Below are 24,417 nucleotides of genomic sequence, written 5' to 3' on the forward strand. Positions count from 1 at the left end.
GTAAATAACCTGCAGTCATGAATCAACCAGAGACATTTATTCTGAAAACAGAGTCTTTAATTTACGGCTGAAAACTCAGCATAATTGTATTTTTTCCGCTTGATTGTTTCAGAGGCAGCGGCAGGGCTGTAATATGCTCGGCACAAGGTGTTGAACTGTAAATTTAAAAGTTGATTAACCCTGACAGCGCAGGCAGGGCTGCTCTCCGTAATGTAATGATTCTTTCCCAAGGGCAGCGGAGAAGGGGCCGAGCAGGGGTACAGATGCATGACCTGTGGGCTCTGACTAAACCTCCTGCCCCGAGCCTGACTCCACAGCCTCGGCCCTGCTGACAAAGCACATCGCCTCGCCGCTAAAAGCCAACAAACTGCTGAGGCAAGCCCAAATAAGTCAACCAAGAAATGCTTATTTTAAGGACAAATCTGTACAATTTGCGAGGTGCAGAGGTGAGCCTGGAACAGGACTCTGACAGATTTGCTCCCTGGACTTAAACGACCCCAGGGCCAATTCCAGCAATTTGAACATTTGTGTTGTGATGTGACATGAGAAAATTAATACACACTAAGTAATGACTACATTTGTACCAGCGTGTGAATGTTGAGCGAGTTGCTGATGATACAGATCCATGCAAACATTACAACCAGAATCTGCATTTTTACTAGCAATGCACAGATTATTGTTGAAACTTATGATACATTTAAATCTTGTGATTATTAAAGGTAAACTAGACTTTTAAATAACAATTCACGCGCACCAGCTGACTGATTGCCTCCATATGGACGGCTTCCTGCTGTTACCAGTTTGTCCTGTTAGCTCGCCATGTGTGTCGGTGGACTTGAGTGGCAGAGAGGAGTTGACCACGATGATGGGTTTTGAGTCTGGCAAAGAAGGTAAGATAAAAACAGAAGCCAAAACATAAAATAATCAAGAAAAAAAACAGGGTGAGAATGTGGTAAACTCTGAAAACGTGGTAAAAATCAGGTGAGGGCTTTTCTTTTTCGGAATTGCTTTTTAAAACACTGTTGATTGGGTTTAGGGAAGGAGGAGGGTGGGTCAGTCGATTGGTCAGTCAGTCAGTCAGTCAGTCAGTCGACAGTCAGTTGCCTCTGGTGGATGTATGCAGGCGCGAATGGCACTCGCAAAACAAATTTGAGATCTGAAAAATTGTGCACAGCGGCTTCTGGTGGATTGGCGATCGGTAACTGGTGTAATTTGAACGGTAGTGGGGGGTCTAACAATATAGTGTTCCCGAGAAATAGCGTGAGCGAGCAAGGTGTCTGCTGTGGTGCTGGACTCTGTAGCATCCAGCTGGGTGTTTTTGGGAGGCATATTTAATCACTATATATTTTACATTCTTCTTTGGCACAATATGTACCTGCTATGTGTATAGAAATAATGCTAATATGATGTTCGAAACACAATCAGTAGTTGGCAAATATATTGAGTGGATATGTTTGTAAATCTGACTTTGAAAGACTCACTGCCTCAGCAGACATTTAGGTTACAATCCTTCTACAACCTACACTTTTATCTGTTATCTCTCTACTGGTAGTACTCAATTTTAACGTGATTTTGGAAAGCAGATCTAAATTTAGCAGGAACGGTACAAAACGGGGAAGGGCGAGCAGCAAGTGTGGTTGGCTGCGTAATAAAACCTAGCAGGACTAAATATTCAGCCCGCACAGATCTCTATCTCCTGGGACATATTTGGTGCTCTCCAAAAAAGTGTATATTAGTACAATTTTAGAATGAGCCGGGGTTTTAAACAACTGAGACTTATCATATCACTACCAAAGTACGGTACATTGATTGGAAAAAGAAAGATGTAGTGACAAGTGTTTCTCAAAACCCGTAGTTTGAACGTTTGAACCACGTTAGTTATAATGTAAAACACCCATAATGATGCTCTAAATGGGGTGGAGTAACAACTTCTATAGAGAAGAACCCAATAATTTCTTTGTGCAAATAATATTGTTTTACACACATGCATAAAAAATAAATCCAATATTAGTTCAGATAAAAACATACAATTGCCTTTTATATTAATTGAAATGTAAATGGCACATATAGGCCAATGCTTCCTTTACAAGTATTATTGAGAATATTCCATTGTCTATTCTAAATTAACCTCAAATCACTTACAAAAGCTAACACGTATTCTAATATTATACATAAATCACATAAATAAATAAATAAATAATTCATTCATTCATTTAGTTGTCGGCTTAGTCCCTTTATTAATCCGGGGTCGCCACAGCGGAATGAACCAATAACTTGGAAAGGTTTAATTTTACTATTTTGCACAAGCAAACCACTGCAGAAATTTTCTAACCAACAGGCTTACGTCATGATACCTAATAAACAACTTATTATAAATTAAAACAATTAAAGTTTGCTATGTTTTTTGTTTTTGTACGTAAATTCCGCTTTTAGATAATAGGTCACCTATAGCTTTCGTCATGAGCCATGGCTGTTTTCAAAACGACATCAATGTTTTCAAAGTGCACTGCGAAGGGATCGGAATCGTAAACATGAAGATCTTATTATCTCGACTTTAAAGTTTATTTTATTTTTTTAATTAAAAAATCATTCCAAGTTTAAATGTTAGAATGTTCTAAATAAATAGGGCATAGGGGGGATAAGTGGGAATAGAACACAGCCAGGAACTATGTTTCTAACAACAGCTCCAGCGGTGTAGTTGCAAGCACAGAAGTTTGCAACGCAGTTTGCAAATGTTCATTGGAATGATGGATTTGGGAAATGCCAAATCAACAAACTATGTTTGTAACGACACAACTTGGACCTTAGCTGGCTAACGATAGTTTTCGGAAATGCACCCCAGTATGGGAAACAACCACACTCCCATTCACATACAAAGTTCTGCAAGTCTTTGGACTGTGAGGGAAACCAGAGCACCAGAAGGAAACCCACAAGAACACGGGGAGAACATGCAAGCTCTATACAACCACTCAAATGTTCTAACCACTAAGCCATAGTGCCGCTCCAGTTATTATTACTCTATAATTTGAAAAGTGCATTCTACAATCCAACAGTAATAATCTTCTGTCATAATTGATGAACTTTTGATGTGATCATGAAGATGCTGTTTCTGTTTGTGATATGACAATACAAAGCTCATGTATTTATGTATTACAAGTTCATCGGAGACATACAGAACATGAAGATTTCATAATTAAATTTTCAAATGCACTATATCAATACTGTGATTTCCTTAGCTTTTTGATTTATTCACCCAAAATTGACCAAACTCTATACCAATGCACTTTAAAGGGTTAGTTCACCCCAAAACGAAAATCACCTTATCATTTCCTCTCCCTCATGTGGTTTTAAACCTTTATGAGTTTCTTTCTTCTGTTGAAAAGTAAAAAAAGATGGTTTGCTGGTTGCTGGGACACATATCGACTTCTATAGTAAGAAAAGAAATACAATGGAAGTTAACGGGTGTCCACAACCAGCATTGTGCAAAATAATTTAATTTGGGTTCAACAAAAAAAAGAAATGACTTCAAATGAGTTTTGAACAAGTGAAAGGTGATTAAATGATGAGAGAATTTTCATTTTTGGGTGAACTATCCCTTTAAACATGCAGCTGTTATCACAACTAAATCTCTGTTTATCAGGCAGAAATCCCAGTACCCTATACTGTATATCATTTTTAAATATTTACATTACTCTGCAATTAATTATTGTGATGAGCCGAGACAAACAGCTGAGAGAATTACTGCTCTCTTTCTCTCATTCTTTTGATAGATAAATGGGTTTCAGAAAGTCCCCTGGTTTGTGACCCACTTCCTGTCCATTTGATCAGCTCAATTGGAGCACTTTCAGGGATTTTCTGTGCTGTTCCCAGACAAATTGGACGGTAAACTGTGCAGGATTGCAGTGATGGACGACTGTAATATCATCCTTTCTTTCTCATTGGTGTGTTGGAGATAAGTAAGATCCTCCGAGCACTTCTTGCAGACAAAGCTCTGCCAAAGGCAAATCGTCAAACTCTGAAGCCACAATAACACACGGCAGGAAAAATGCACAGCGTTTTACAACAAAAGAACATTAAGCTGAACACCACAATCCCTGCAGGTGCTGGGCAGATTCAGAGCATCAAAGTTGTCTAGGTAGACTGGAAACATCTAAAGCTGTAGACTGACATGTGATTTATCAAACAATACAATGGGTCTCGTTCACTAAATTTGCAGGCACAAATATAAAGCATGAAATCTGTGTATGGAAAATTTCACAAATAAATCATAAATTTTATCTATCTATCTACGCTCTGCCTCGGGTCCTACGTTGTTTCAGCCTCGCTGCAAACAGATGTAACAGATGTAACAGATGAGTCTTCATATTGATACGCCAGAACGGTGACCAACTCACACTTGCAGTTCTCCAAATGGTCTTGCCCAACAGGGCCTGGTTTCTCTCTAGGTTTTTTTTTTCTTTACTTTGTCAGTTGGTGAAGTTTGTTTCTCACCCCTGTGGCCACTGGCTTGCTTGGTTTGGGACTTGTGGAGCTGCGCATCGTTGGATTTTCTCTTCAGTGTTTGGACTTTCAGCAGTGAAATTTAAACCACACTGAACTGAACTAAAATGAACTTACCATCCATCCATCCATCTATCAGTTTGGTTCATCCACCTATCCAATGTTTTATTCGTATATTATTTCACTCTATAAATCATTATTTCCATCACACACCCATACATCTATTATACATTTTTCCAGATATCCATTTGTCCATACATCTAGCAATCTATCAGTTCCATCTACCCATTGTTCTGTTCATTCTTACATCATAATTTTGTTCATATACCAATCCATCTATCAATTACTGTATGTCTATCCATCAATTCATATATCAATCCCTTGGTTCTATCCATCATATGTTCTGCTATTCATCCATCCATCCATCCAGCATTCCAGCTATTGTACTATCCATTCATCTATCCTTCCATCTCTTAACATTTAAATTGAAATTTTAATTCTACTTCTTGTTTTCTCCCTCAATTCTATTTGAAATTTGAATTTTAAATAATATCAGAATCTAACACTGCTGTAATCATCTATAATCAATAATAGAGAACAGCGTAATGTTGATTTATCTGTTATCACACTGATCTATTTATGGACAAATTATTGTGCAATGATAGGCTTACAAGGTTAATTGATTCCATTTATGATGATCCTGCATTTAAAGTATGCAAGTACTAAACCATGCTTAGGAGTACAGGCCATGACCATGGTCATTATTAAAAGTTTCACATGTTCCTTGTGCATAACATAGCATCAAATCAATACAAAGGTGCCTTCTGATAAGATACAAAGAAAGAAAGAAAAAAAAAAGAGCTGCAGAATCGCCCTCCTCCATTTAGGAGCAGCTAGGATGTGGTGATTGCCTTTAAATGCCACAGTCAGAGAGAGATCGGCAGTCATTCAGGAGGTATTGATCAGCCCTCAATGCTCCAAGAATGAATTCAACAGAAGCCCTTATAAACCACCATCTCGCTCACCATAAACAGAGCACAAGCGAGCATACCGCATGATTTTAATTAGGCCGGAGCCGTAAACACATGCTTTTTCTTCAATGCTCTGGTGGGGAATGTTTTTGCTTTGAAAATCTGCAAAAAGCGAATCCAATTAAAGCATGTAAACACAGACTGTCCATTTCAGGGAGTCATAGATTACAGACTGCACAGCGCTTCATTTTAGCATTCATGAGATATTGACATGCGACCCAAATGGACGTTACGTCTAATGAAATGCATTTGGCATTACATATCTGCTGCTCTTGGGTTTCTTTAACACGGTATGTGGTCTTACTCTAAATGGTGACAACAACAAAAAAATCTCCCACTATAATTTTCCAAACAAAAGTCAATGTTTCTAGTCATATCGGAGCACTCCATCTCGATGGATTATTGATTGATAGGATTTTTCCAGCAGGCAGCAGAACACACGCAGGTGCATTAATAGAATAAGCTAGTTATTTGGCATTATTTCTAAGCATCCTTGATGTGATAACCATCAGTCATTAAATGCACCATCCAATATTGATCAGCAGTCAAAGTCCACTCAAGATGCAAAGATTGCATTGCCAACCTGGAAACAGGACCTGTTTTTCAGCTTTATCTGTTCCTCATCTATTAGACATCCATTTAAAAAGTATTGAAATACTGGAATATTCATATCGAAATAAAAAAATAGATATGTTGACACTGAAAAAAAATACTAAAAATTATATTACAGATACAGATTATAATGAAATGACATTCAGACAGACAAGTGGAACATTAGAATTGAGTGTTAAAAAAATTGCAAACCATATTTTATATGTACACAGCTATGGAAAGAGAAAACTCTCAGTAAGGAAGCTCTCAGATTTATGATTTTAGCTGTATTTGTGTAAGACATGATTTTTGTATATTTTTCATATATATAAAACATAAACAACAAGCTGCCATCTCACATAAAATGTCTTAAAAGTGGTCTTAAAAGTTCTTGAAGGCTTGGTTCAAGCTCCAAGAACAATCAGTTTTGTGTGACAAAGAAACACCTTTGTACACAAGTTCACCTATATGTTCTCTCCTGCATGGGGTCAGGGTGTTTGTTAAATTTAAGCACTACACATTACCATACAAAGAACGAACACATTGCCATTAGAGTCAGCCGAGTAACACACAAGTACCATACTGCCCAAAGTAAACACACACACAAATCTAACAAGGAAGACGGCCACTTCATTAGGTACAGCTTACTAGTACCGGGTTGGATCCTCTTTGGCCTTCAGAACTGCCTTAATCCTTCATGGTATAGATTCAACAAGGCACTGGAAATATTCCTCAAATATTTTGGTCCACATTAACATGATAGCATCACGCAGTCGGCTGCACATCCATGATGCGAATCTTCTATTCCACCACATCCCAAAGATGCTCTATTGGATTGAGATCTGTTGACTGTGAAGGCCATTTGAGTACAGTGAACTCATTGTCAAGTTTAAGATACCCAAACAATACTCAGATAGGCTGTGGCGTTGATACAATGCACGATTGGTACTAATGGGCCCAAAGTGTGCCAAGAAAATATCCCCCACACCATTACGCCACCACCAGCAGCCTTAACTGTTGATACAAGGTGGAATGGATCCATGCTTTCATGTTGTTGATGCCAAATTCTGACCCGACCATCTGAATGTTGCAGTAGGAATCAAGACTCAGACCAAGCAACGTTTTTCCAATCTTCTATTGTCCACTTTTGGTGAGCCTGTGTGAATTGTAGCCTCAATTTCCTGTTCTTACCTGACAGCTAAAAGTGGCACACGGTGTGGTCTTCTGCTGCTGAAGCTCATCCGCCTCAATGTTGGACATGTTGTGCATTCAGAGATGCTCTTCTGCATACCTTGGGTTCAGTTGTAACGAGTGGTTATTTAAGTTAGCGTTGCTTTTCTATCAGCTTAAACCGGTCTGGCCATTCTCCTCTGACCTCTAGCATCAACAAAGCATTTGCCCTACAGAACTGCTGCTCACTGGACATTTTCTCTTTTTCAATTCATTCGGCAAACTCTAGAGATGGTTGTGCATGAAAATCCCAGTAGATCAGCAGTCTCTGAAATAATCAGACCAGTCGTCTGGTACTAACAACCATGCCACATTCAAAGTCACTTAAATCCCCTTTCTTCCCCATTCTGATGCTCGGTTTGAACTGCAGCAGATCATCTTGACCATGTCTAGACGCCTAAATGTACTAATTTGCTGCCATGTGATTGGCTGATTAGAAAATTTGCGTTAATGAGCAGTTGGGCAGGTTTAATAAAGTGTTAAGTGAAATGTATAGGCAAACAGAAAGTTTTTTTTTTATCTTTAGCTTTTAACAAGAACACAAAAGTGCTTTTAGAGCTTTGCTAGATTAAAGTTTGAAAAAGTTGCTTATGACCATTGTAGTATATTGAGGATCAGAGGATCATCTCTTGGATTTCATCTAAAATACCTTTATTTGTGTTTTAAAAACGAATGAAGGTCTCAGGGGATTGAAACAAAGCAAAGGTCAGTAATTAATAATATAATTTTCATCTTTGGTTGAACTAAACCTTTAAAACGAAACAAAAAACTAAATGATAAAACATAAAAGTTTGAAAAAGCTATTACTTTGTCAATTCTGTCTCTCTCTAAACTCAAAGAGCCATAGGTTTTCGCTCTAGTTCCACTTCCTGTCTGTCACCATGGAGATCCCCATACATCAAATGCTCTTGAAAGTCTCTTGAAGCCACAAGTGGGCTGAACCAGACAGATCTCAAATGTGTTTGTCTGTCTTATTAGCCACCAGAACCAAGATCTCTCTTGAACCATGATGACCCTCAGACACGACGAACCACTTTCAGACATTCAAACTCTTAAGAACAGCAACTTTTCCAGCATCAAAAGACAATGAGAAGAAAAATCTCTACTCAAAGTTTGATTCTTTGATGACTATATGGGCTACTTTATGGCACTGGCCTTGTAGCAGAAGCCCTTTAGCATAGATGCACTATGATGTCTTCTTTTAAGAGCACAAACAAATACAGCAGGCCAATTAAAAAAGGATCGAATGCTTCTATCCTATCATAGAAATAAAAGCCGGCGTTTCGTTCTGATGCTTGAGCCTGAAATACAGACCTCACTGAATCCTCCCGCTGCCAACTCACCTTCATGCTAAAAACGTAACTCATTACAATTTTCAAGGTAGTACGGCAAAGAAAAAGAAAGTCGTGTCTTCCTGTGAGGGGATCATAGATCTTTTTAACAAGAACGAGAGCCCGTCTTGCTCTAACGAAGCCGTTTGTGCTAAAAGCGGTTCAAATTTAGCTCTGATATGCTCCGAGGGCGGTTTTGAAAGCGGCCTCCATGACCAAATTTAATTGCAGCAGTAAAAAAAAAAAAGAAGCGTTATCGCATTAATGTGATTGTACATGGGCAATTGGTCATTTTATGAATCATTCCCCTGTGTAATTCGATTTGGAAATGTAATTGCTTAATTGCACGCTTGACATGCAGTGCAGATGTTTTTGTTCTTCGATACTGGGTAGCGATGCAGAGAAATATAGGAAGATGTTAGCAAATGAGTTTTTTTTTTGGTGGTAAAGACCCTTGATAACCTGGCATAGAGATGTAGCAGAGAAGTGCTCTAATCTTCAAGGGTAATTTCAGCCTCAATATAGTCGGCCGAAGTGAAGGCGTCCTGAGGGGCGATTTGGCCTGGTTTAGGCTGAACATAGATTTTCTCACCTGACAAGGAACTCGGGATGTTCCATATTGCTGAGATAAGCAAAAAGACAAATGAGGCTGTCGAGAGCGAGCCTGAGAAACTGTTGCTCCCGATAAATTCTGCTGTGGTTGTTGCTTCTGGAATAGTTTAGAACTGTTAAAAGTAATACAGGTTATAACAAACTTACTTTACAGCAGGTTTTTCTAGTCAGTACATTATTGGCCACTCTGTGAAGAAAATACTGTAAAACTTACAGTAACTAACTGGCAATTTTGGTTGGCTGTAAAATTTACAAACACAGTAAATCATTACAATTGTACTGTATTTCTTGCATTGCAATTGTATTTATTAATGTACAGTGTGTAAGGATGCTTAGTATCTCTATAATATTAAACCCTGAGAACTGTTATGGAATTCCATACGAGAGACGACCATGAGAATTGTCCGGCAATAAAACAATAAACTTACTAATCTGAGAAGATCAGCTAGGAAACCAGTTGTTCAGGCTGTCTCGATCATGCACCCTGAGCCCCCTTTTGCCCTGGAATTGACCTTCTCCACCAGAGTAGCTCCACACAGAATGTCCAAGTTTTTAATAAGGTGTATCTTGTTCATGTTTGGTGTCATTTTAAATGTCTCTGTGTGATTGGTAAAGTGGTCCTGATTTTACTGTAATATTTTACAATCCCCCTTATATCAGGTAATTTGGGTTTTGACTTTGATAAGATCTTTGCCAGATGCTCCAATCCAGGGAAAATGGTCTTCACAGCGGAATGAACCACCAACTTATCCAGCATGTTTTACACAGCGGATGCCCTTTCAGCGGCAACCCATCACTGGGAACCACTCACACTTTCTTTCACATACTATACATACACTGTACATACACTACGGATAATTTAGCTTACCCAATTCCCCTATAGTGCATGTCTTTGCATTTGTAGGGGAAACTGGAGCACCCGGGGGTAAACCCACGTCAACACGAGGAGAAAATGCTAATTCCACACAGAAATGCCTCCTGACACAGCCGAGGCTCAAACCAGTGACCTTCTTGCTGTGAGGAGACAGCGCTACACTGTGCCACCATGTCGCCGCAAATTAAATTAGATTAAGTTAAATTAATGTTTTTTTTTTCAATTATTATTATTATTTTTAATTAAGCTGTCCCCCAAAAAGCTCAAGAATTGTGTTGTTTCACCTCATTTTAAGTAAGTAGTTATTTATCATAAATATTTTGTGAAGTAAAGCTGATGATAATCAGGTACAACTATGGGATATTTATTAGCTGTTTATATGTTTATAATAAGGCTGCTATTGTAGACTATTGCACATTATTTCTGAATTCAGTGCAATTTTGCCAATTTATTAAAACGTATTTTTTTCTGAAAATACAGTAATCTGGAATAAATAAAATGATGTTATATGACTTTGACGACTTAGTCAGGTGTGACCTAATTTCCAGAAAGTAAATTTGAAGAAAAAGAAAAATCATGTGATGAGATTTTGACAACTTGTAGTCAGGTGTGACCTAGTTTCTAAAAAAATATGGTAAGTTGGAGAAGAAGAATCCTGTGATGCAATTTTGACATCTCATATTCAGATGCAACCTATTGTACAGAAAAGAGAAAGAGAAAAATCCTGTGATGCAGTTTTGATTACTTTTTAGATGGGTATGAGCATTTTGTTCAAATGGTATTTTGAAGAAGAAAATTAGTTTGAAAGGATTTTGATGATTTACAGTCAGATGTGTCCTTCCAAAAAAATATGGTAAATTAAGTTATAAGTAGGTACAATACATTTAGCAAAAAAAAAGCAATTAAAAATCTTGTGATTCAATTTTACCAACTTAAAATCAAGTGCAGACTAGTTTATGGAAATGATGGCAATTTGGAGAAAGAAAAATATTCTGTAATGCAATTTTAATTACTTTTCAGATGGGTATGACCTGTATCACAAAACAAATATGATGATTTAGCTTAGTGTATAATTAGGTGCAAACTATTTTACAGAAATTATGGCAATTTAGAGAAAGAAAAAAAAGTGTGATGTTTTTGATTGAGCAACTGCAACTGAACTTTGCAGCAATTATCTTTTAACTTTTTTCTTTTTAAGATTGTTAACCACAAACATGATGAAAAGATCCAAAACTGCTATTTACAGAAAATAAGTTATAATTGAAACTGTAATAACTAGCATTAATGCGCATTAATGTGGTGTAAAGTAATAAATTACAAATACTTGAATTACTGTAAATAAGTATTTTTTTCCCAGGATTTTTTTTTACTTTTACTTGAGTTTATTTTAATGCTGTATTAGTACCTTCACTTCACCATTTTCCTTCATCGTGCAGTCACTACCTGAAGACACTGGCACTTTATGAATGCAGCAAACGTTTAAAAAAAGAATGCTTTATATGTGACCAAAACACACAAAATCATTACACACAATGACCGAGAGACTGTTTACACTACTTGTCATCTGTATGATCACTGAAATCGCAAATTATCCTCAAATGCCCTAAAGAATGTTACGTTTTCAAATACATGCGCAAATTTCATATACTCTCTCAGAGCAGCATGAGCTTGTTTTGCAGCACTTGTTAGCAGTGTGCAAATTATACATTGTCAATAGGGGGATCAACTTTTTTGGTAATGTTAGTTTTTTGAATACATGTTTTATGGAATCAAATGTATGTATTTATTTAAATTACAACTAATTTATCAATAAAAATGTATTGAATTTTTTTGTGTTTTGTGGGATAGGCTATTTAGTGTATTGTGACCTACAGTGTCCTTTGATGAGCTATTTCAGCTTATTTTAGGTCAAACTATACAAATAATGCATCTACAATCAACCGACATTTAACTGACTATAAGAAACTTTGTATGTCAACTTGCACGGTCCCACTTTATATTAAGTGTCCCTAACTACTATGTACTTACATCAATAAAATAAATACATTGTACTTACTGTGTTTATAATGTATTTGAGAACACTTGTGGTGCTTTTGAGTTGAGTCAGGTTTGGTGGCACGGGTAGGTTTAAGGGTGGGTTAAGTTGTAAGGGATGGTCAACAGTGTATTTACAAATGTAATTACAAAAGTTAATTACAGATGTAATTACATACATGCATTTAATCAAGCATAAGTACACAGTAAATACATGTATTTACACAATAAGTACATTGTATCAAACTATTAATTTCTATGTAAGTATATTAGTTAAGGCCACTTAATATAAAGTGGGACCACTTGCACTAACCCCAACCTAACAGTCTACTTGTAGATGCAATGTAAATGAAATTCAATTAAATTAAAATAAAAAAAATTAAATTAAATTCAACAAACGGATCATCAAAATAAAGTGTGACCATAATATGTAACAATATCTTTATGTTTTCATACTAAATAAATAATATAATCCTGCAATCTGACCGTTTCAGATGCACACATTGCTATATCGATGCTCAAACGATATGTTGGGCAGCCCTACTTTTCACTATTGAATACTAGGGATGTAACAATATTGTAAATACCGTCATACCGCAATAGTAACTTTTTTCAATATTACCGTAGGCGCATGACTCAATAAAAATATATTTCTAAGAAAAGTTTGCTTAGGCGAATGTAGCGGGAACTACAATTCCCATCAGCCTAGGCGTGGCCATCGTACTTTGCGGTCTGTTGTCACTACAGATCCAGTAATGCGGAAATGGAGTGTGTTGCTAGTAGTGGGGAAGAAAAAGCTGGAAATGATCGAACCTAAAGCGGGTTTTAAATCGGATGTGTGGAAGCAGTCCTCTCAAGTGGTGGAAAGACAATGCACAACGTTACCCACTGCTGTCAACCTTGGCTAAATCATATCTCTCTGTCCCAGAAACCTCAGTCCCAAATGAGTGGGTTTTTTTTCTGTTGCAGGATGCTCAGAGATCCCAGCTTTTACCAGATTATAGTTATATGATCATTTTCCTTAAAAACCCATCTCTGTCTAAGTGAGTGAGTGATTAAATGTTGAATGTGATGAGTTTTCAACAATACTGAATTGAAACTTTTTTTTTTTTATATATATATGGTTTAATAGTTTTTTGGTATTAAAATTGAAAAATTGAAGTTCCTGTTTCGAAACTTACAGATAGATGGCTAACTTGTATGTCATTGATATGTTCAGTGCTAAGGTAAATAAACACTTTTGGCACTTTTTTCCAGTCTTTTCATTAGTTTTGTTTTTCCTGTAAATTATTCAATAAATACCATACCGTGCCATTCCTACCGAGGGATTATCGTACCGTGAAATTCTGATACCGTTACATCCCTATTGAATACACATAACAAAGTAGTGCATCATGCTTGATTTCTCTTAAATGGTTCTTAAAAATAACACATTAACACTAATGTCTCTTATTTTCCACACATCAACTCCAAAACATTGGGTCTTAGTCCAGAAATGAGTCTTTTCCTTCACCACAAATCCAGACATGGCAGTTTCCTAGACAACACAAATAGCTCTTTTTCTCAGTCCCAACATCAGTAAAAAAAAAAAAAAAAAAAACATTTAAGCAGTTTTCACCTCGATTCCGATGGAAAAAAACTAATAAAAGACTTCTTGGTCTCCAGCAGGTTTCTTTGGGTTTCTCATTAAAGCGTGGAGGAGTGCAGTGGGCTGAGACAGGAACATTAAATGCATGATCGGCGCACACCAAAGTTAATGAGGAAGAGCACAGTCACCCTGCGGCGCTCCTCGGGGAGGCAAAAAGAGAGCGTGTGTGCGTCCACGCTTTACCACCAACTCCATTCAAGGTCGGTCCTGTGCTAAATTTGATCGCTGATATTTCTCCAGCGTCGAGAACAGCACCCTTAGGTCACCTTTAGTTTACTTTCAGTGATAAATACTGGCAGTTTTTTCAGTCCGTCCTTACTGCAAACCCACAGTGCATCAGATTAAAGAGTCAACTTATGTAATGCTAATGACTCATCTGTGGAAATATAAGTTTTGAACACAATTTTAAGAGCATGCCATTGCTGGCTGCGTACCTACTGATTCACCCGGAGAAGTTGGGTAAAGTCTCGGTAGTCTATTGATTTCTGTAGTTCCACGATGAGCAATCATTTCTGGTATCTCTGGGTTGTTACCGGGCTGTATCGACTTATAGAGCATTAAATCAAGCCTCAGTCCAAGGCAGGGAAAGAATCTATACAGATATCATGTTAACAATAGATCACACAGAAAACTCATGAAGTGTTAATAGAACTGCCAGACAATGTCAATGATGTTTGGTCACAAATAAAACATAACTGTGTTGGAGAAAGTCTAAGCCGCCTGTATTGCCAATAGATTATAGGTAAATCTCATCACAAAAAAAAAAAGGTTATGAGGTCATATTTCACAAAAAAAGAGAAGGGGAGCCCATGTAATTTGTTCTGCCTGCCATACACTGAAATTGGTATTTTCTTTTTTTTATGTATTGTTATTATTTTACTAACAATTAAATTAATAAAATAAAATACAAAATAAAACAAAGATTTATCACATCAAAACAAACTCTAATTTTAGATGCAATAAATCTTTTTATTTAATTTATTTATTTAAATTTATTTCATTTCATTTTTATTTTATGCATTTACTTGTCAGTAAAATAATAGCAATACATTTAAAAAATACCAATTTCAGTGTTTATATATATATATATACACATATATATATACACACACACACACACACACACACACACACACATACACATACATACATATATATATATATACACACACGCATACAAGCATGTATATGCATATGATACAAAGTGCATATGATGCATTTAAAATAAAATAAAATGAAATAATTTAGAATGTTTATTCAGTAATTATCTTAATTAAGTAATTAAATGTATTACATTACACACATTTATACATTTTTTAACTGAAATAAGTTCTTTAAGGCCCAATCCCAAATCTACTCTTTAGCTCTTTCTCTGACATGCAAAACGAGGGGTAGAAGACTCCCAATGCTCTTTAGCTTGAAGGCACAAAGCGGATGCTCTTTCAGCTGCAACCCAGTACTGGGAAACATCTACAGTATACACACTCATTCACCCAGAGAAAACCCACAACAACACGAGGAGAACATGCAAACTCCACATAGAAATGCCAACTGACCCAGCTGGGACTCGAACCAGCAACCTTCTTGCTGTGAGGCGACAGTGCTAACCAAACAGCCATCGTGTCACCCTTATCACAAAATTAAAAATTAAGTATTAAAATTAAGTATTATAAAATTATTCAATATTAAAAAAATACTTTGCAGACCTTTTTCAGATGCAAACAGCAACAATACACACAAAGGGGCATTCAAAATGCAATAAAAGCCTAACATGATCTCTTCAAACAATTGAGTCCATTCTGTCCTAAAAGGTTATTTAAGGCACAGGCCAGAAAACTAGATATCAATCAAACACCCTCAAGTTGAACCATCAGGAAATTTAGAAAGAATCTGTTTTCAATTATTTCAGAAAGGTCTTTGTTCTGAAGTTTCCTAAAAAAAAACACACATACACAATGGTGCCAAAATGAAGAGCAGCAACAAAGACAGAGAATCATTAAATATTGTCACTTGCTATAACATTAGAGGTGAAGTAAATCTCTGAGGAAAGGGATAGAGACTTAAAAAAGAAGAAAGATCTTGGAAAAAGATTAGAAAGACTTTCACACAAGCCTCTATGATTAGCAGCGGAGCAGATAGCGAACTCTTTAAAGATTTAAGCGGACTCTCAGACCCGTGACAACGATCATGGAGGTCATCCGCTTGAAATCTCATGAAAGGCTTTTGGGCAAATGTCAAGAGCTTCATTTTCTGCATCAGAATATCGTGATAGCCTGACTGAACCGTGGAGAGTAAGAGGGCGACTCTGCGGATGTGATGAAAAGAAAACAAATACAGATAAAACTGTATTAATAGACCTGCTAGAGTATTCATTTGGGCGATATATGCTCCCCGCACTGACATCGTGCTTTTATCACATTTACTTTTATCTCAAGAAGGCATTACAAATTAAGAGACGTCTAAACGCTACTTTTTCCGCAAAGTAAGTAACTTCATCTGAAGGTCACCTCTTTATTCTTGTTTGAGGGAGGATTTAAAATGAACACTCTGTTATAATCACTGTAATTTCTTTCCTTCAAAACAAAATACGACACGAAATATTTCTAATCCTAATCCATTTTTCTTCACTGTCTAATCCTCTTTATTGCTAAATGGCCCTGGCCCTGGTTATGCTCCCTTAGGCTACGAGTACTTTACATAATGTCAGAAAGTGTGCTTTAAGACATTTGAAGGTCTTTTACCAGCATGAAGACCAAATTACCAGATAAAACAGTCTCTCAACAATTCCTCTTGTCCCAAACACTTCTTTCTACTCTTGAAAATTAAGCAGAAAATTCCACAGAAGAACCTTTTAAAGCTTCAAGCTTACTTTGTCATTTGTTTTTGCCTAAAATATGAGGATTTAAAGAACACACAAACAAATATGCCTATTTGATGACCTTATAATCATCAAAGGACAATATAACTGAAGAACCAGTGAAATATTGCTACTAAAAATGAAAAACTGAACCAGAGGCCTTTTACTTAGGAGCAAAAAACATCAACACTTTAACTAGCTGGTCTGCAGGCTGAATGACCACTCCTCTCAACACTCAAAATGATTAATATTGATATTTAACATGAGCCGAAACAACACAATTCTTGTTATTTATTAGGGAAAACTTAATTGTTTTATGTCTAATTCACTTACATTTGTAAAAACAATCAAATTAACATAAACCTATAATGAAAATCAACTGTTGTAAGCTGTTTGGACAGAACTGTGTGTAGGTATAGTGTGTCCACTGTTACATAGGAGTGAAATAATCCCAACAAGTCTCCCTATTGAAATATCCTAACGTTAAAAAAGGACCTAAATCCCAGTGATTTTTAAGGCCCACTGCAACGTGACATAGGAGTGCAGTTTTCCCCGCCCATCGATTGATTGACAGACGGCATGTTTCTATAATAACATGCACATGTCCACATAACATTTTTTTGCAAAGAAACTGAGATCGGTTTCAACTCTCTATGATTTTCAAAGTTTTATAAGTTTAAAATGTTTTAAAAACAGAGCATGTTTGTAATAAAGACAAGTAAAATCGCTATGTAATTCTTAACTGCTTTAATCACCATGACCACATGGTTTCAGTAAATGGTAATATGTGTGTGCATGTGTGTGTATACTGCAAACAGCATCTGTTAGTGACTCATCATTTCAGAAAGGCTTGAATAAACTACACCACAAATACGCGAAATAAACTTACTTGGTATTTTTGACTGATAAGCTGTATTTCAGCTTCAACCAACTCTGTTTCTGTCACTGTGCTGTTTATCTGACATAACGCATGAAAAGCAGCCACCCCGTGGAAACGGTGGGCGGGGAGAAACAGCTAATTTGCATTTAAATCCACAGGCTACAAAATTAGCAACACTGTACTCAGACACCAAAACGGGCAGATTCTGTAGGCTATAATAAACTATGTGATGGGTATTTCGAGCTAAAACTTTACAGACACATTCTGGAGACACCAAAGGCTGTTATTTATTTATTCTTTATGTTTACGGTTAATGTCTTAATGTTCATTTGTTGTTGTTACTATGCGAGTTCCTTTGTGTGGCACTGTTATGAGATAAGGACTCTTGACTGCAAACCAAATCTACCTTTGGGTAAAAATAAAGTAACCTACTTAAGGCTTATCTTTAATCTTATAAAAGAGGTAAAATATGTGCCCTTTAGGGCTCTATTTAAACAATATTGGTGCAAAGTCCAAAAAGCAGGGCACAAAAGCAGTAAGGGCGTGTCCAAATCCACTTTTGCGCTTTTAAGGACAGAAAAGTCCACTTTGCGCCGTGGCGCATGGTCTAACAGGGTTGAGCTTATTCTCTTAATGAGTTAGGTGTGTTTTGAGAATAAACCAATCCCTTTAAGAGTCAGTTATGTCACGTCATATTGCATTTGCTATTTACATGACGGACTTTGTAAGTTGAAAAAACTGAGCACTTCACAAGCGAGAAAACAGTTAAACAGACCATCTGTAGCGGGGTAATGAGAGATGAGCCTCCTCATTCTTTACTTTCACTTTCACTCTCTTCCCTGGTGCAACACTTTAAAACGACACTTGCGTCAAGCTGAAACTAGCAAACAACATTTGCTAATCTTACATTTGCAAACAAAATTGCATCAAGCAATTTGTGTGTGTGTGTGTGTAAAAGTCAAATAGACGTCTAGGTAAAACATGCATAGATTTTCATTCTATATAGATGTGTATTCATGTCTTTTATAAGAATAGTCTAGTTTTAGACCATTGTTAGTCTGTTAGAGAGACCATGTTTAGCATTGTTTTAGCCATGATATCTATGTTTAGAAATCTATTAGACATTGTTTAAACAAACATTCGTAGGAAAGTTTTCTAATGCAACAGAACCAAAAACTTCACTAAAACAAGCAAACAAACAAGACTGGTCAACACAGGCTCATTGGAAATATGTGCTTCAAACTCCATTTTTGTGAAATTGCCTAAACATACTTCAACATAAAAATGACTGCAGTTTCGAGATAAAATAAATGCTAAAACTTTTGTTCCTCTTCACAATATTGATATTTTCAGGGTCATATTACTGGCAAATAAAGGATTATTTTAAGGTAGTTTTTTGCACAACACCAAATAAATACCCCAAAAAACTTTTGTCTAGGATTAGTAATCAAATTAATTTGTCTCACCATATCTATCTATTGGGTTCAGGGAAGGGTTTAGACCAGTTGTTGCTAGGTGATCTGTACGAAAGGCTCTGCCTTCTCATAGACATGTACAAGGAGGACATGTATCTGAAACATGAAAACATTCTCCAAATAACGCATTTCAGATGTAAAATGCAAAACGTAAACAGTGCGCTCTAGTGGATTTGTCATCTGAAATGTGCGACAAAACGTACCCAGAGCAATGTATTTTGCATTTCCCAAAAATGTAATTTGAGGTATTTGAGGTATATGGGACTGGTCTAAAATGACAACTTAACACAGAAATCCCAAGCCTACTGATTTAATTGTGTTTTTCAACCATGGATTGCTTCTTTAAAAAAAAAAAACAGGATCCAAAAAGATGATATTTCTGTATTTGATTCTGTTCTTGTCATAGCTGATTAAAAATGGTTTTCTTGCCTTTTCAAGCTGATATTTACTGAAGCAAAAAAAAAAAAAAAAAAAAAAAAAAAGTAGAGTCTTGTTGTCATCTAAAGTCTTTTAATAACCCCCAGTAGCACTCCAGGAATTTTCCAGAGAAAATTTCATTGAGTGGCCTATATAGGGTCAATGGTGCCACAGAACAACCCTTTAAAGTCCCAAATGTTCTGTATTTAATTTTTCATTTTTTTATCTGGTGTTTTCAGGAAAACAAAAAGTTGGCTTGTTGGTCTTACATGGATGACTCATTGCCCTCCCAGCCTAACCACAAGGAAAAAAGCCCAAAACAGATTTGATTGGGTTGGGATGTCAACTCAAATGACAAAAACCTGGTCATATGTTTTATTTTATTTATTTCAGCAAGGAGAGTTTTTCATCCTTCACAAAACACCAACTCTTCACCCTGAATCTCAGTTTTAACATTAAACAACATTACATAACTCTGGAATATTCCAGTTTAGAAGCAGCAATCATCCTTTCTCTGTGTAAATCAATAAATATGAGTAAGAAAGTAGTTTAAGGTATTTGAAATGTGTTAAGCAGTCTACAGAGCCCTGGATTAAAAATCCAACAGTTATCATGCGTGTATAATTTATGAACACACTCTGTTGAGGTATTCTATTATGCTCTTTTGCATGAAAATACAGTTCCAAATTTGAAAGCAGACAACAAATTACACCGTCTGAAATACAGGGAGTGAGAAAAAGGCTAAAAGATGAAGGGTGTGGTGCAAAACATTTTTCTGGATACTCTGCCCAATGTCAAAGTTGTTCCATCAGACAGAAAAGGTCAAAAGCTTTCCAAATCTACTTGTGTAGAAAACACTTGAGTACAGGAAACACAGGTTACAAGCGAGCGGTTGACCTTTCTCTCCTTCCTCTAGGGATTAGAAACCGGTGTTCAACAGGAATAATGTGTCTAATGCCGTGTATAGGAGCCCTACAGGGGAAGCCAGAGCTCCTCAGTGATGTTCACGATGAGTGCTCCAAAAACTGTCATTGCTAGAGAAGTTATACTGGAGCTGGCAAACTGAGGAACAGCAGTTTCTCACAAATTTGTTTTAGTTAACATGTTAAGTCCATGACACTTGATTTGTTTTGTGATGTTTTACTATTTCCAGGAAATACTCTTTTGAAAGAAAACAAATAAGTCATTAATCTTAAGTCTTATTAAAAAAAAATGCAGTTTAAAGCATCAGACACATCTTCAGTGATAATAAAACCATTTATTTGCTTTGTGAGATCAAACACTGGCAGAAATAATATCAAACTCTGCATAAACAGATGTTTCACTAAGTTTATTGTTGCCTTTTCACTCAAAAACAATAACAGTAAGAGTAGTAGGACAGTAACAGTAGTAAGTATTCTATCATCAGATGCAGAAAAGCTTCTTCATGGTTTTATGACTTCTAGACTGGATTACTGTAATGCAACGTTGAACTTCAATGCATGTAAATGTAAAACTTCAGCTAGTGCAAAATGCAGTTGCCAGAGTTCTTACCAGGTCAAGTAAATATGATAACATCGTTCCAATTTTATTTTTTTTTTACACTGGCTGCCTATTAAGTTCTGAGTTGATTATAAAATATTGTTTCTTATAAAGCTTAAAATAGACTAGCTCCTGTTTATCTAATCAACCTTTTGTCTCGCTACAATCCATCTCGCTCTTTAAAGTTTACCCAGAATATCAACGTCCAATAAAGGAGGTCATGCCTTCTAATACAAGGCTCCTGAACTCTGGAATAGCTTAATGTTTGAGGCTGAGGCACACTCTCTCAGTTCAATACTAGATTAAAGACCTATCTTTTTATCATGTATAAAATGCATTACATAATGCTATGATGCGTGAGTGTGCTCCATGCAGGTGATTGGGCTTGACAAACCACCTGTAGGACACAATCTTCTTCCTGTCTTAATACACCAGGCACTTTGTTAGAAATACTTCTACGTTTTATATGTTTGTTTCAATATATGTTCATATAACTCCTATAAACGGGTGTTAAACACTTATTCAACAGTGTACATGTGTCTATTGCCTCATTACAAACAAAAGTACACAGCAAATTTCACAATATGCACATAAAACTAACAAAAGGCATCCTTCTGCGAGGTGGAATAAACTTACAATCTGTTTTTCCAAAATTTTACATTCAGATGAGTTGTAAACAGTTTGTTTACAGACTGTGATGTACTGATAAACCCCAGAGATGATGCATGTCCTTTTTTTAAAAATAAGAGTACTATGTACACAGTAAATATACACTTTTTAAACTTAGAAACAAAAAAAATACAGTTGTTGTAACATCACTAGGAAACATTATGGCTAGTCAAACACAGCTGAGGATGTGCATATATTAATAATCCTATGAGTAAAGCCAGAGTCTGTGTTTTGTTCGTATTGATCTGTTTTTAAATATGAATAGGGAAACAATTGTGTTTGAGGCTCATGTTGTGTCATGTAATGAACTTTTATTAATCAGCTGTGACTAGATATCCAGTTTTTAATTCTATGGCAACTTTAGAACCACTCAGACATTTATGATCAAAGTAAGAGAACAACCTACAATGTAATAAATTTTAAGGTACCATTAAAAATGATCCTAACTTGAGTAAAGACAAGTTTAAAGAAAGCTGTTTTGTCTAAAGCATATTAATAAGTGACATTCTGAAGCACAGAAAAAACTCACTGAAAATGTTCACTGATGAAAATTAGAAAGCAGCAATGATTGTAGCACTAAAAAAACAAATTTCTGAAGGTCACAGCATTCAGAAAAATAAGTAGGAAATGTACTGCAACTTGTTTTGAATGGATTCAGCACATCTGCGGACACAGGACATCAGTAGACATTCGTTCTGCTGTGATCTTAATCCACTCCTTTTCTAGTCTCTTTTATAGTGGGCTTCTTAGCCAAAACTGTCGCCAAGGATTTTCCAAAGATTTTCAGAAACACTTCATGCTGAAAACTTTAGACAGATTGGGCGATCAATGCAGGAAACACGAGTTGCTGAAGGAGCTTCTGATGAACGTTTGCATTTACACTACACTGAAAAAAAAATTTATTCATTGGATTTACTTTTTTTAAGGTGGTTGCAAACAAATTTTATGGGCTGAATTTAAACAAACAAATGAAATGTACTAATGTTCAGCTTAATTAGTTTTTTTTTATTGTTTGCAACTACCTACCTTAAAAAATTAAGAAATCCAATAAATCGTTTTGTTTACAGTGTACCATGTAGAAAACATCACTCAACCCATGACATCTTCACCTTTGCACACTTTTCTTTCAGCCCTTGCACAGTTTGGCAGAAAGCATTGTTTCCCATCAGACCCAAATAAATGAAACTTCCTTTCATTCCTAAAGGAAATTTTTCACACAACATACTCCACAGCAGAGGTTAATAATCTATACCTTTGACACCGAATCTTTTGTTGACAGAGGCGTAGATGTTTACATACCAACAAATTAAATTTCATCATCTAGAGATGCTTTTGTGCCAACATCCTCAACTATACTCAATTTATTTCTACAGCACTGAACCAACCACAATGAGTACCAAAGTGCTATACATAAAATCATATAATACATGCAAAGATACAAGAAACCAAAATACATACATTGACAACACACGAGCTAAAGAAAGTTAGTGTTTCAGTGACCTCTGAAAAGACTCAAAAGTAGGAGATGTTCTTAGAGAGAGTGAAAGATCTTTCCAAAGTCTGGGAGCTGCTACTGAAAAAGCTCTATCACCTCGACATTTCAAGCATGATCGCGGAACTTGCAAATAGAGTCAAACCTTTCATCAAAGAGATCTTACGGGTTGGTGTATATTAATTAGCTCTGAAATATATTTAGGGACCAGGCCATGGATGGATCTTTTAAAATACAGCAATACTTTGTACTGAATTCTAAACTGGATTCTTAGCCAGTGTAGGGAAACCAGTACAGGTGTGATGTGCTCTCCTTTTTTGTGCATGTTAAAAGCCTGGCAGCTGAGTTCTGGACTCGCTGCAGACGAGAGACAAAGGCCTTACTCCCACCCAGATACAGTGCATTGCAATAATCCAGATGAGAAGAGATGAAGGTATGAACAACTTTCTCCATGTCACTGAAAGAGAGGAGACTTCAGCTTGGCAATATTTCTTAGATTGAAAAAACTATTTTTGACAACCGCATTACATAGGATCATTCTGAAAACGTAGCCCTATAAACATTTCTGGAGATCACAAATTTTGTAGCCAGAACTAGGTATGGGACGATAACCGTTTTCAAGGTATACCACAGTTTAGAAAAGTTAAGGTTTTAAAACTGCCAAAACTTTCTGCTATACCATTGCTATGGTATGTTAAGATTTTTTATATACATTTTTTTGGACAACAGTATCTTCAGCAGAAAAAAAAATCAAAGATGCTGTCTTAAATTGTAAATAATGAAGTGTGTTTGAAACTAATGAAGACAGCAGAAGTCAATGATTTATTTGAATTATTTAGCCTGATGCGTTTACTGCTCCAAAATATTATAAATCTTTCAAAAAATCTAATATATTGTTTTCAAAAGGAGAAAAAAGTTTTTTGTCTTTTACTCAGACATTTAATTATATTTTAGAGCAGTAATCACATTACCGTCATATTTTCAACCAGGGTTTTCATACCGTCAGAATCTTATACCGGCCTAAGCCTAGCCAGAAGTACATATGGCTGTATTTTTAACACTAACACTTTTAACACTAGAGCAGGGGTTCCCAAACCTTTCAGCCCGCGACCCTAAAAATGACAATGCCAGTGATTCGCAACCCCCAATATCCTCTGAGGTGGTTATAAATACAGAAACCTTGATTGCAATGGTGAACACACACCAATATACCCAAGTCTATTCTTTGTTTAATTTTTTTAATGTGTGTCAGTGC

At 36.3% G+C, this 24,417-nt stretch overlaps 1 protein-coding gene and 1 long non-coding RNA gene across 9 annotated transcripts in view; one reads left to right on the forward strand and one right to left on the reverse strand.

Annotated features, from left to right (window-relative positions):
- The window catches only part of LOC147831095 (uncharacterized), a 208,457-nt gene that overhangs the window by 129,040 nt on the left and 55,000 nt on the right, over positions 1-24,417 (reverse strand). The window lies entirely within an intron of this gene.
- On the forward strand, positions 9,124-13,453 carry LOC147838067 (uncharacterized). The gene is made up of 2 exons (XR_015525110.1): positions 9,124-11,599; positions 12,268-13,453. It is a non-coding gene; the product is annotated as an uncharacterized LOC147838067 (long non-coding RNA).

Source organism: Danio rerio, chromosome 24, assembly GCF_052040795.2.
Source record: "Danio rerio strain M-AB ecotype USA chromosome 24, GRCz13ab, whole genome shotgun sequence".
Classification (NCBI taxonomy): Eukaryota; Metazoa; Chordata; class Actinopteri; order Cypriniformes; family Danionidae; genus Danio; species Danio rerio.